The following is a 12,640-nucleotide window of genomic DNA, read 5'->3' on the forward strand; positions in this document are numbered from 1 at the left end:
ACTACAAGCGGCAGGGACACGGACCGACACGGACCTCAGATTTTTAAGGCTGTACGGGTTTAGATCCGTGAGGTCCATGTTTTACCCCTTCCCCCTTTACTCCTTCCGGGAACACCGGTGAGTCTCTCTTATCTGTACCTCCAGTCTTAACTAACTCCAGACTCCTCCCTTTCTGTCTTGTTGCACTTTATGCCTGGAACAGACTACCTGGGTCAGTATGACAAGCTCCATCTCTGGCAGTTATTCAAATCGAGGCTAAAAGCCCACTTTTTGCAGGCTGCTTTTACTTCTAACTCCCACTCACTTGTAAAGTGCCTATGTCTATTTTATCATTCCCTCTGTGAGAAATTCCCCAACCCCTATTTGTCCTGTTTGTCTGTTTTAATTAGATTGTAAACTCTATTGAACAGGGAATTGTCATTTACCTGTTTAATTTACAGCATTGTGCACATCTAGCAGCACTGTAGATATGATAAGTAATACTAATAATTGAGGAGCTGGGGGCTTTGGTTCCTAGATTTGGAGAGAAACAGCATTGATGTGTTAGGGGTCTTGACATTTTGAGTTATGAGTCCTCTAGTCCTAAGGAGCATTACTTACTAAGGCACTGGGCTCAAATTTTTACCTTGATTCCAACTCTGGAAGGAAACCCCTTCAACTGCAGCAGTGGTTTAGTGAGGTATTATGGAGGGCTTCCAATAGGGTTACCATATAGCTCCAGAAAAAGGAGAACAAAGTGAGACATCCAGGTTTTACTTCTGTTGCTTTCAGTAGAAGTAAAACCCAGATTTCTCATTCTGTCCCACTTACTTCCATTGCTTTCAGTGGAAGTAAAACAGTCCCTGGGGACCCTAATGCTAGTTGGGTTTTCAGGATGTTCATAATGAATATGCATGAGATAAAGTTTCATATACTTAGCCTCCAGAAGCAGAGGTGGCCAGCTGCAATCCATTCAGATTTTCTGGATTTCACAACGAATATGCATGATATATATTTATGATATATATTTATGATATATATTTACATGCACTGCCGCCATTGCATGCAAATAGATCTCATGAATATTCATTGGGGAAATCCTGAAAACCGGACGATTGTGGCCCCTGCAAGAGCATGACTATCTGGAAAACTTGACCAGCTGTGTGGGGCCTCATGAGACAATCTTGGTGCTAAGGACTTTCACTTTTCACCTCTGGAGGGAAGCACTAAAAAGTGGGACGGGAGGGGGGGGGGAGGGGAAGAGTTGTGAAGATCTAGGAAGAGAGCCTTTACGTTTGCTCTTTCTGGCTGCTGAAGCGATCCAGGACGCTCGGCACTTTCGCCTCGGTCCCTAGCCCTAGACGAGGGGCACCGAGGGCTGGTCGGCACTTTCGCCTCGGTCCCTGGCGTTCTGCTGAGAGTCATCAATTACGCAGGGCAGCGGCACGCGCCGGGCAGGCGAGGCGAGGCGAGGGGAGGGCGCGCACCAAGATGGCGACAACCGCAGTTCCTCCTGCGGCTCGCACACCTCTGCAGTCCGGCGGCGCCTGCGGGGCTTCGCGCTAGTGCGGGCACGGTAAGCGCCGCGCTGCGGGGCGGGGAGGGGGGTGGTGGAGGCGCGGGCCGGCGGCGGCGGCAGGGGGAGGGCGCCTCTCTCTCTCTCTCTCTGCTGCTGCTTCTGCCTGCACCCCTTTGCCGCAGAGGCATTTCCCGGCGAGCTGCTGGCCGTCTGCGCCCTGGAGCAGGCTGTCTGCCAGCAAGTGTCCCGGGCCGGCACTCGCAAGGCTGTGCCTTTTTTTTGTCCTTTGGCGTCGGTGCCTTGTCCCACGGCTAGGCTGCGCCGCCCCCTTAAGGAACGAGCCCCTCCAACTCCTTCCCTCCGTGCAGGTGCCTCGGGCTGCCCCGTTGATCGCGGGGGAAGGAATTTGCCCAGCGCTCGAAAGAACTCAGAGATGTTTGGAACTGGAAGGCTCGTCGAACGGCCTCGCGTTCTTTTCTTTGCCTGTCCCTCTCCCTTCCGTTTTTCTCGGGCGAACGCCGTCCGGAAAATGAACTTGAGATGGTGTGAGCATCCGAGATCTGCTTCTTAGGTAAAAAGACGGGGCTGGGTTAGGGAGAAGGGGGAGCCGGGCACTTTTTTTTTTTTTTGCCACAGTTCGGAGGTGCCGCACAGCATTTGGCTTTAGATTACGGGTGCGGTGTATTTGGCAATCGGTGGAAATTTAAGTAGCTGGTCTTGCCTAGGAGTGGATTTGCAGAGTTTCAGAGGGGTGTTTTTTTTTTTTAATGGATGCTATTATGTTTAAGGTATGATTAGTAGTTTTCCAGTTAAGGCTTTTTCTTCCAGCGTACAGCCTGCTTCCTGCACACTGCAGCAATTTTCCACTTGAGCCTGTGGCCCGTACGTCCTGCGCTGAGCAATGAAAAAAAAAAAAAAAATGTTGGAGAGACATCAAAACACATCCCTGTCCTTTTTATGTTATGGTGTTTGTTAAGCAAGTACGAGGCAAATATTTTAAAAGAAAAGCCAAGGGGGTTATGGTGCTTCTCTGTGAGGTTGGGTAGGTCCTGAAGAACAGACCGAAATTGTAATAGATGATGCAAGTAGTGCGGTGTGTGGAAAAAAAATAGGAAGGTGTGGGATTTGTGCTAGTGAAGGATATGAGGAGTCCACATTAACCTAAATGCTCACATCATATACTCATTCAGTGTTATGTCAATCGTTTCTTAAATTTATTTTGCAATTTGGTATGGTTCTGTTTCCATTTGTCATAGAGATGAGTCTTTTAAGCTCGGAGTTATCAGGAAAATTGGTCCTCTGGTTAGTATTGAATCGGCGAGGTTACATAGTGCTGAAAGGACAGCTCCTGTGTATGTAGCGGCCTGCGGCCCTGCTCTACAGCCTGGAAGCAGCTTGTTTCCTTCTTTGATATTCTACAGTATTACAAATGTATTTTTTGTTCTTGTTTAAGTGTTGGTACATTGAATCTGATTTAACGCCTGCATGTATAGAGCTGACTTGTTAAGGCTTTCCTCGTATTGTGTGGCTATGGTAAATAAAGGCTTAGTAAATTAGGTCTAGGTCGTTGCCTCCTCTTTCACCTTTCCTTATTGAATCCAGGATCAATAACTGAAGTTGACAATTCATTCTATCTATCCCTACCTACCTACCTATCTATCCGTTAACAAGATTGCAATACTTCTTTGTCCCACAGGGTAGGTTTATTTTAGTACTTTAGCTGTAGTTTGGTGTCTTTAAGTAATGAATAGCTAAGGTTATTCCAAACTTCCTCAGTATTATGCATATGACTTCACTTGGTGGGGGAGGGGGCAGTGAGCTAACAGCATATTTCCAAACTATAGTATATACTGTAATATGTAAACTAGAATACTGTGAAATGTTCAGAAAATTGGGAAAAGTTAGGACTTATTGAAATATGACACACATCTTAGTTCACAGAAATCAAATGGAGCTGGACCTTAAGAAAAGAAATTTAAATTCATAATCTGATTCCCTGTGGAAACTTTTATTTTTTGCTTAAATCACTGTGTTTATTAGCATCAGTGGCATGCAGTCAGGGGATTCACCCCACCCCTTAAAGGCCCTGAGAACACTACTCTGAATTTTGTTGGTTGAGTAGGCAACAAGCAGATGCTGCTCAGCCAATCAAATTTAGATCAATACTGCCAGGGCCTTCAGGGGGGTTTAGAGAATCCCCAGCCCAAGAGCCTTGCTTTTCTTTGTTTGTTTACTTTTTGTTTGATGCAGTTTGACTGGTTGAGCAGGCTGCCTACTCAACAAATCAAACTGCATCGAACACAAAGTAAACAAAAAATAAAAAAGCAGGGCTTCAGAGTTGGGGATTCACTGAATCCCCTGAAAGCCCTTACCATATGCCACTGATTAGCATCCTCTATGCAGAGTGTAGGTTACTTTAATGGCTTTGATGTTATTATCTTCTTTGATCCCATAATATGCAGTTTCTTGAATTCTGCCCTTTTTAACTGTGCATTTCCATGCTGTGACAGCTGTCTGTTTTCCTATAGGTTAATGTGTTAGTAACAACAAATCTTATGCAAAACCCACTTCTCCATAGAGTTCCTTGACTTCCATTCTTTATTGACTGCCTCCATGCTGAGGTGGCTGAAATCTGTCATTGAAACAAGGAAATAAACTGAATCGATATCTTATTGATCTTTAAAGAATTTGCAGAGACATGGTAGTGAATTCCGTTGATATAGTCGAAGCAAAAAGTATGATAGAAACATATGTGATACAGTAATGCAAAAAATTTTAGCAAAGAAAAGAAAGTGATTTTTGCACCCATCCAGAGAAAGAAGGCAGAGTTTGTAAGTGAAAGCATTTTGGTATTGGGAAGCAGCTATTTAAATGAGGAGCTCAGCGTTGGTGTTTCCAAGTCATCTTTCTCCAGTGGAGTTTCTATACATTTTAACTTCACATTTCAGTCCACGTTTGAATTAGATGGTTGTTTTCAGTTATGGACCCCTGATGAAGGCAAATATATATGTCGAAACACGGACCATGTACTGTAGGGTTCCTCGTTCCAGCTCATCTGTAGAAGTCCATCACACTGTTACACCGTTTGTCAGTGGATTTGGTTCATTTGGAGTTATATTCAACCATTACCAGTTTCACTGGCACAAATTTTGGACTGGCTACTGACTATATTGGCACAATATTTAGGACTCTATGCTTGACTTTTTAGAGCCAGTGCCATTCATTGTGAACTATTGGTTGCTTTTATAGAATGAGTAATATTCATTACAGTGTGTATTCTTTCTAATTTTTCTTATTTTTTCTTTCTTATGCAAATAAACCTGGGACTTGCTGGTTCAGCTACTCCACTTTTCCGGTTTCTTTGGATGCCGGGATTTGTTTGTTGTCAAGTACTATCTCAGACACCTGAATAATTTTTCCTCTATCGTTCTATAATCCTGTGTGCCCAATTTTACACTTTGGGGATAGGGGAGATTCAATAAACGGTGCTCAAAAATCAGTGCTAGGCACTATTCTGTTAAGGGGAAGCCAAGATGAGAGCACTTTATAGAGAAGTGCTTAGAGCTTAAAGTTGAGTGCCAGTATATATGCCAGCTGAATTTCATAAGAACAGCCTTACTGGGTCAGACCAATGGTCCATAAAAGCCTAGTGGCCAATTCAGGTCCCTAGTACCTGGCCAAAACCCACGGAGTAGCAACATTCCATGCTACCGACTCAGGGCAAGCAGTGGCTTCCCCATGTCTTTCTCAATAACAGACTATGGACTTTTCCTCCAGGAAACTGTCCAAACCTTTCTTAAAACCAGCTACGCTATCTGTTCTTACCACCAAGGCATTTCAGCAAATAAATGACATTATTCTGTAACAGCAATAACAAAAAAAAATAGTGTTTGCATAATCTCTCTCGAGTTGGAGGGAACAACGTCTGCGAGCGACCATGGCCCTCCCTTGGTCATGTCCCCTTTTGAGTTGCACGCTAGACAATTTAGACGCGGGGTTTTATAGAATAGTGCGCAAGAAGATGCATGTGCAAATTCCAGTTAGTACTAAGTGCAGTTATTGATTGTTAAGGCTCATTCATACTTAATAACTTATTTACCAATTTAGATGCACATTTTGTCATTGCATCTACAGTAAATCTTTATGCCATATATAGAATCCCGGGGTTAGTGTGTAGAATTGCACATGCTGGTCACAGAATACCTACAATTACTGTCATAACTTACAGGCCAATGCTCAGAACCTAATGCTAGCACTGGAGGCAATTAGCACCGGACTAGCACCGGTGTTAGGCTATGCACATGTTCAGGGGGTACCAGTGCTGGGAACAGCATGGGTGCTGAAGATCAGCGCAAATTGTATGCAAATTTAGTCAAATGAGATGTTTGGTTATTCCCTCCCAATGCTCAGAAACAGTGCCTGAATCTAACTCTGCCCTTACTGACAGAAACCTACCGCCAGCTCAGAGCTGGCATTAGGATAGGATTTCCAGGGAGAGCTTTGATCTGATGCTTGGCTGCAGTTCCGGCTGTCATTTGGAAATTCACAAGGGCTCATTGAGACAAGTGTAGAGACCACAGCATTATCTTTAAAATGAGCACTAACAGAAGCAGCACTGTGCAAAGACTCCAGAATGAAAGTGACTGTGCAGCTCCAGCCCATGAGGTCAGCTGTTGGCTCTGACCAACTAGGACTGGGTGGTGTTCGGACTCCTTCCCTGGCCTAAGGATTTGGGAGCTTTGGGCCGCTGCCTTGCTCACAAGTGTCCCGGGAGAAGGCAAATGATCCCACCCTCAAGCATGCGGACAAGAGTTGGGCGTACTGCGAAATTCTTGTGCGCATGCACTAAGTGCGGTATGTTCTTCCCCCTTATCGTCCCAATTCTCAATGCTAACTGTACATATGATTTGCACATTATTAGTGTTGAGTATTGGTGAGGGTTTTTTTTTTAAAAAAATGGTGCACTAGTAGTATTTTCTGGCGCTGTTCTATACAGAGCCAGAGTTCTATATAGAACAGAGACTTAGACTTAGTAGATAAAGACAGGCTGTTCACCCTCTCCAAGGTGGGGAGAACGAGAGGGCGGGCACTCTCTAAAGTTGAAAGGGAATAGATTCTGTTCGAACAAAAGGAAGTTCTTCTTCACCCAGAGAGTGGTGGAAAACTGAAATGTTCTTCCGGAGTCTGTCATAGAAGAAAACACCCTCCAGGGATTCCAGACAAAGTTAGACAAGTTCCTGCTGAACAAGGACGTACCCTGGTAGGGCTAGTCTCAGTCAGTCTGGTCTTTGACCAGAGGGCTGCCACGGGAGCGGACTCCTGGGTACGAAGGACCACTGGTCTGACCCAGCAGTGGCAATTCTTATGTTCTGATCATCAGCCTATTAATTGACAAATTAGCTGCTATTAGGCACTAAGAATCATTGGTCTTAAATGGTGTTAACTGGGGCTAATTGGCACTAGTTTTCAACCGCTTTGAACGTCTGGTATAGCGGTATATAAGAAATAAATTATTATTATTACTATTATACCCCTAAGTGCTCTTAGTTGATATTCTATAATGGTCACTCACATATTCTATAGCACATAAATCCAAGGGGAAGGGGCATGATCGGGTCAGGGCCTTATAGTCCCTATGTTGCACACGCAAATCGGTATGCACAGCTGATTTGTACACACAATTGTTTAATAAGCCTAATTGTCCCTGATAATTGTCCATTAACCTCATAATTGATGCTAATTAGAACTAATTAAAAGTTACATGTACAACTTGGTTGGCATATTCTATAAAGTGCTGTGTGCCGGTGCTAGAAACATAGAAACATAGAAAGATGACGGCAGAAAAGGGCTATAGCCCATCAAGTCTGACCACTCTACTGACCCACCCCATTAAGTCTGAGTGCTAAAGACCTAGTTCCTTAACTCGACCTTCGTAGGGATCCCACGTGGATGTCCCATTTATTCTTAAAGTCAAGCACGCTGGTGGCCTTGATCACCTGCACTGGAAGCTTGTTCCAGTGATCTACTACTCTTTCTGTGAAGAAATACTTCCTGGTATCACCATTAAATTTCCCTCCTCTGAGTTTGAGTGGATGTCCTCTTGTGACCGAGGGTCCTTTGAGAAAGAAGATGTCGTCTTCCACCTCGACACGTCCTGTGATGTATTTAAATGTCTCAATCATGTCCCCCCTTTCCCTGCGTTCTTCTAGAGTGTAGAGCTGCAATTTGTTTAGCCTTTCTTCGTACGAGAAACCCTTGAGCCCGGAGATCATCCTAGTGGCCATCCGCTGAACCGACTCAACTCTAAGCACGTCTTTACGGTAATGTGGCCTCCAGAATTGTACACAGTATTCCAGATGAGGTCTCACCATGGTTCTGTACAGTGGCATTATGACTTCAGGTTTCCAGCTGACGAAGCTTCTCTTAATACATCCCATCATTTGCCTTGTCTTGGATGAGGCCTTCTCTACTTGTTTGGCAGCCTTCATGTCTGCACTGATGATTATTCCCAAATCTTGTTCTTCTGAAGTCTTAGCTAATGTTTCTCCATTTAAAGTGTAAGTTCTGCATGGATTTCCGCTACCGAGGTACGTGACCTTACATTTCTTAGCGTTGAAGCCCAGCTGCCATGTCGAGGACCAGTTTTCCAACGTAAGCAGATCCTGCGTCATACTATCCTGCAGATTGCTTTCACTTACTATATTACATAGTTTGGCGTCATCGGCGAATAATGTTACTTTACCCTGAAGCCCTCGGGTCAAGTCTCTTATGAATATGTTATAAAGGAATGGACCCAGGACTGAGCCCTGTGGCACTCCGCTGATCACCTCCGATGTATCAGAGAGGGTGCCGTTGACCACCACTCTCTGAACGTGAATCTGAAAAGGAGGGCTGGCCAGGGAGGAGCATGGGCGGATCATGGACTTTCTTAGAATTTAAGCACACTGTTATAGAATACACCTGATGTGTGCACTAGTTAGGTGCAGGGATTTAGGCCTGCAACGCTCTGATACTTAGCGCAATTCTATAAGGTGTGGATGTCTTTTATAGAATCGCGCTAAGCGCTGTTCTAGTTGGTGCCAATTTTTCGGGTGCTCTATATAGACTTGGGCCCTAAGTTTACAGAGTTTTGTCGGTTATGTTTGCAACTAACATGTAGTTGGGGATATTTGTACCAGCCAGCAACATAAGAGCAGCCACACCTAAATGGCATCTAACTGCAGGTGTATGCTAATATTTTATATGCAACTAGTATTTTAGCCTGTTACATTAACGGGTGCTAGAATATATGTCTGTCTGTCTTTATTTCTGTCTCTCTCTCCCTCCCGCTGTCTTTCTTTCTGTCTGTCTGTCTCTCTCCCTGGCCCCCTTTGTCTGTCTGTTTTTCTGTGTCTCCCTGCCCCTGTGTCTTTCTTCTTTTCTTTCTGTCTCCCTTCCTCCCGCTGTCTGTCTTTCTTTCTGCTGTGGCTCCGCACACTTCTCTCTGTCACATCCAGCCAGGAAGGAAAGAGGAAATGATGTCAGCAAGACAGGAGGCAGCAGAGAGAAGCCTGCAGGGCTGCAGTAGGTAACGAATATGAATCTATGGCCATTGGTGACGTATCATTCTAAAAAACGAAAAATTCTAAAATTCAATATGTCTTTGATTCCGAGCGTTTTGGATAAAGGATGTGAACCTGTACTCTGAAGTCTATGCATAAGACATATTTCTTTTGTTATATTAGCCAAGCTCCTCTAAGTAAAATTATGTCCATATAGGGTTTAATTTACAATCTGAATTGTAGGCCTCTATTTAACAAATAGAATCAAACATTTGAATCTTGCTAAATATCATCTATAAAACGTGCCTGTTATTTGTATACCAACTGTCCCAAAGTTCCACTCAGTCTCTCTGCTGTGATCTTGGCATAAATCTTTATCAGCAGCCACAGCAGCAGCATTCCCTCCCCCTCCATTTTTCTCCCCCCACACCACTTCCCTGTGCAGCAGCAGCATTTCCCCTACCCCCCTTTCCCTTCCTGCGGTCTGGCCGACTCCCTTAGTCCCTTACCGCCCCCCCTTCCCTTCCTGCGGTCCCGACAAACCTGCCGATTCTAGCAGCGTCTGCAGCACTCTACACATGCTGCTTCGGGGCCTTCTGCTGCCCTGATTTACTCTAGCACGTCCCTGATGACATAATCAGAGATGCGGCAGAGCAAATCAGGGCAGTAGAAGGCCCCGAAGCAGCATGTGTAGAGTGCTGCAGATGCTGCTGGAGTCGGCAGGTTTGGAGTTGGGAACATGGGAAGGGAAGGGGGGGCAGCGGCAAAGGAGTAAGTGAGCTGGTCAGACGTCGGGAAGGGATGGGAGGGTCAGACCATGAAAAAAAGTTACCGAGTGAGCGGGGAGCCGGCAAAGGAGTGTTTGTGGTCAGCGCTTCTCTTCCCAGGCCGCTATTTGGGTTCTGCTGCCGCAAGCGTGGGGTCATTTTAAGCGCGCATGTGCACTCTGCCGACCACGGAACTACAGATCAGGCAACACGGTGGTAAGAGTGCGCATGCGCGCTTAGCATTTTATTATATTAGATTATGTGCAGAATTTGTCATTTATGAATTTTTGCTTAGTGCACCCTAACTTATGGCGACTTGCTGAGAATTGCCCTCTTTGTCCCCCTCTTTTACTAAGGCATGCTAGTCGATTTAGTGCACGCTAACCCGCCCATTATATTCTATGGATGCATTAGCATTTAGCATGTGCTAATCGTTAGTGCGTGCTAAATCGGTTATTGCGCCTTAGTAAAAGGACCCCTATGTGTATTAAATTGTTAAGCTGCAGTAAGTAGCACCCTCAGAATAGTTCTGTGTTCATTAATTCAACATGTACTAATGAATGTGTGGCAGCATCTAAACTAAACTAAACTAAACTAAACCTTAGGTTTGTATACCCAAGTAATAGGAAAAATAACTTTAGAATTGAGCTTTGTACAGATTTAACTTTTGTTCAGCTGCAGAAAGAACATAAGAACATAAGAAACGCCTTCACCGAATCAGACCTTTTTGGTCCATCCAGTCCGGTGACCCGCACACGCGGAGGCCAAGCCAGGTGTTCCCCGATTAAAACCTGTTTACCCATATCCATCAATGTGATTTGCAAGAAGGTGTGCATCCAACTTGCCCTTGAAACCCAGAATGGTGGTCTCCGTCACAATCTCCTCCGGGAGAGCATTCCAAGCGTCCACCACTCGCTGTGTGAAACAGAACTTCCTGGTATTTGTCCTGAGCCTGTCGCCTCTCAACTTCAGTCCATGACCTCTTGTCTGATTCACATTTGACAACTTGAATAACGATGCTTCTCGCTCTATTTTGTCGAATCCTTTTATTATTTTATAAGTCTCTATCATATCCCCTCACAGTCTTCTCTTCTCAAGGGTAAATAAGCCCAGTTTTCTGAGGCATTCTTTGTAGCTCAAAGCTTCGTAGCTCGCCTCTGCACCCTCTCCAGCAGGGTCACATCCTTCTTTAGGTAGGGAGACCAGTGCTGGACACAGTACTCCAGGTGTGGTCTGACCATTGCTCTGTAAAGCGGCATTATGACGTCCGCCGATCTACTCGTGATTCCCTTCTTTATCATGCCCAACATCCTGTTTGCCTTCTTTGCCGCCGATGCGCACTGCGCCGACGGCTTCAGGGTCCTGTCAATCAGTATCCCCAGATCCCTTTCTTGTTTGCTCTTGCCCAATGTCACACCTAACATTTTATATTCATGTTCCTTGTTTTTCCTTCCCAGGTACATCACTTTGCTTTTCTCTATATTAAACTTCATCTGCCACTTTTCCGCCCATTTCTCTAGCTGGTACAAATCTCTTTGGAGTTCTTCAATGTCCATTAGTGACCCTACTGTCCGGCATAGTTTCGTGTCATCTGCAAACTTGATTATATTACTCGTTGTTTTCTCTTCCAGGTCATTTATGAAGATATTGAACAAAATGGGCCCAAGAACTGAGCCCTGGGGCACACCGCTTGTCACCTTTTCCCAGTCCGAGAACTTCCCATTTATGCTTACCCTCTGCAATCTTTTCTCCAGCCATCTACCTATCCATCTTAGGATGTCCCCCTTTATTCCATGGCATTCTAGTTTTCTCATAAGCCTTGCGTGTGGGACCTTGTCGAATGCTTTCTGAAAGTCCAAGTATATTATGTCCACCGGGTCTCCTCTATCGATGTGTTTGTTCACCTTCTCAAAAAATTGTAGCAAGTTCGTCAGACATGACTTTCCCTTCCTGAAGCCGTGTTGACTGTTTCTCATCAGATCATGATTATCCAAATGTTGCATTATACTATCCTTGATTAGTGCTTCTACCATCTTCCCAGGAACCGACGTAAGACTCACAGGTCTATAGTTGCCTGGTTCACCTCTCGATCCTTTTTTGAAGATTGGGATGACATTTGCTATCTTCCAGTCGTCTGGTATTTGACCTGTTCTGATTGACAAATTAGCAAGGGATTGTAATAACTCTCCTATTTCTACCTTAAGTTCTTTTAGGACTCTCGGGTGAATTCCATCCGGTCCAGGGGATTTGTCACTTTTTAGTTTGTCGATCTGATTGTATATCATATCCAAGTCCACATTCACTGTGGTGAGGCTATCCTCATCTTCTCCCTTGAATACTTTCTCTGCTTCGGGCAGTAATGTAGTGTCCTCCTTGGTAAAGACAGACGCGAAGAATGAATTTAGCCTATCAGCAATCTGTTTATCTTCCTTAATGCACCCTCTTCTTCCTTGGTCATCTAGAGGGCCCAATGCCTCCTTAGCTGGTTTTTTCCCTTTTATGTATCTAAAAAAGGGTTTGAAGTTTTTGGCTTCTTGTGCTAACTTTTTCTCATAGACCTTTTTGGCATCTCTTACCGCCTTGTGACAATTCTTTTGGTTGACCCCCCTCACCTTTTTACAAAAGCATGGATGAGTTTTTTAGCACAGGCCAGTGCACCGAGTGCTCTGCGCTGCTCCAATGCTCATAGGAACTTGGTGGCTGTCGGAACAGTGCAGAGCATTCAAGCGCACCGGCTGACGCTAAAAACCTTTTCTGCACTTTTGTTAAAAGGGGGGAGGGAAATTTGTAATAATTATTTTTGTTTTGTTTTTTACCTAATGCTGTTCTGGATT

At 44.8% G+C, this 12,640-nt stretch overlaps 1 protein-coding gene across 2 annotated transcripts in view; it reads left to right on the plus strand.

The window, feature by feature from the left end:
* Positions 1 to 1,307: 1,307 nt before the first annotated feature.
* The window catches only part of SCN8A (sodium voltage-gated channel alpha subunit 8), a 411,930-nt gene continuing 400,597 nt past the window's right edge, over positions 1,308 to 12,640 (plus strand). For both annotated transcript variants that reach the window (XM_033938385.1, XM_033938386.1), the window contains exon 1: positions 1,308 to 1,555. The gene's annotated coding sequence lies outside the window, so the exon portion shown is untranslated. The remainder of the gene's footprint in view (positions 1,556 to 12,640) is intronic.

The sequence above is a fragment of the Geotrypetes seraphini genome, chromosome 3, assembly GCF_902459505.1.
Source record: "Geotrypetes seraphini chromosome 3, aGeoSer1.1, whole genome shotgun sequence".
Lineage (NCBI taxonomy): Eukaryota > Metazoa > Chordata > Amphibia > Gymnophiona > Dermophiidae > Geotrypetes > Geotrypetes seraphini.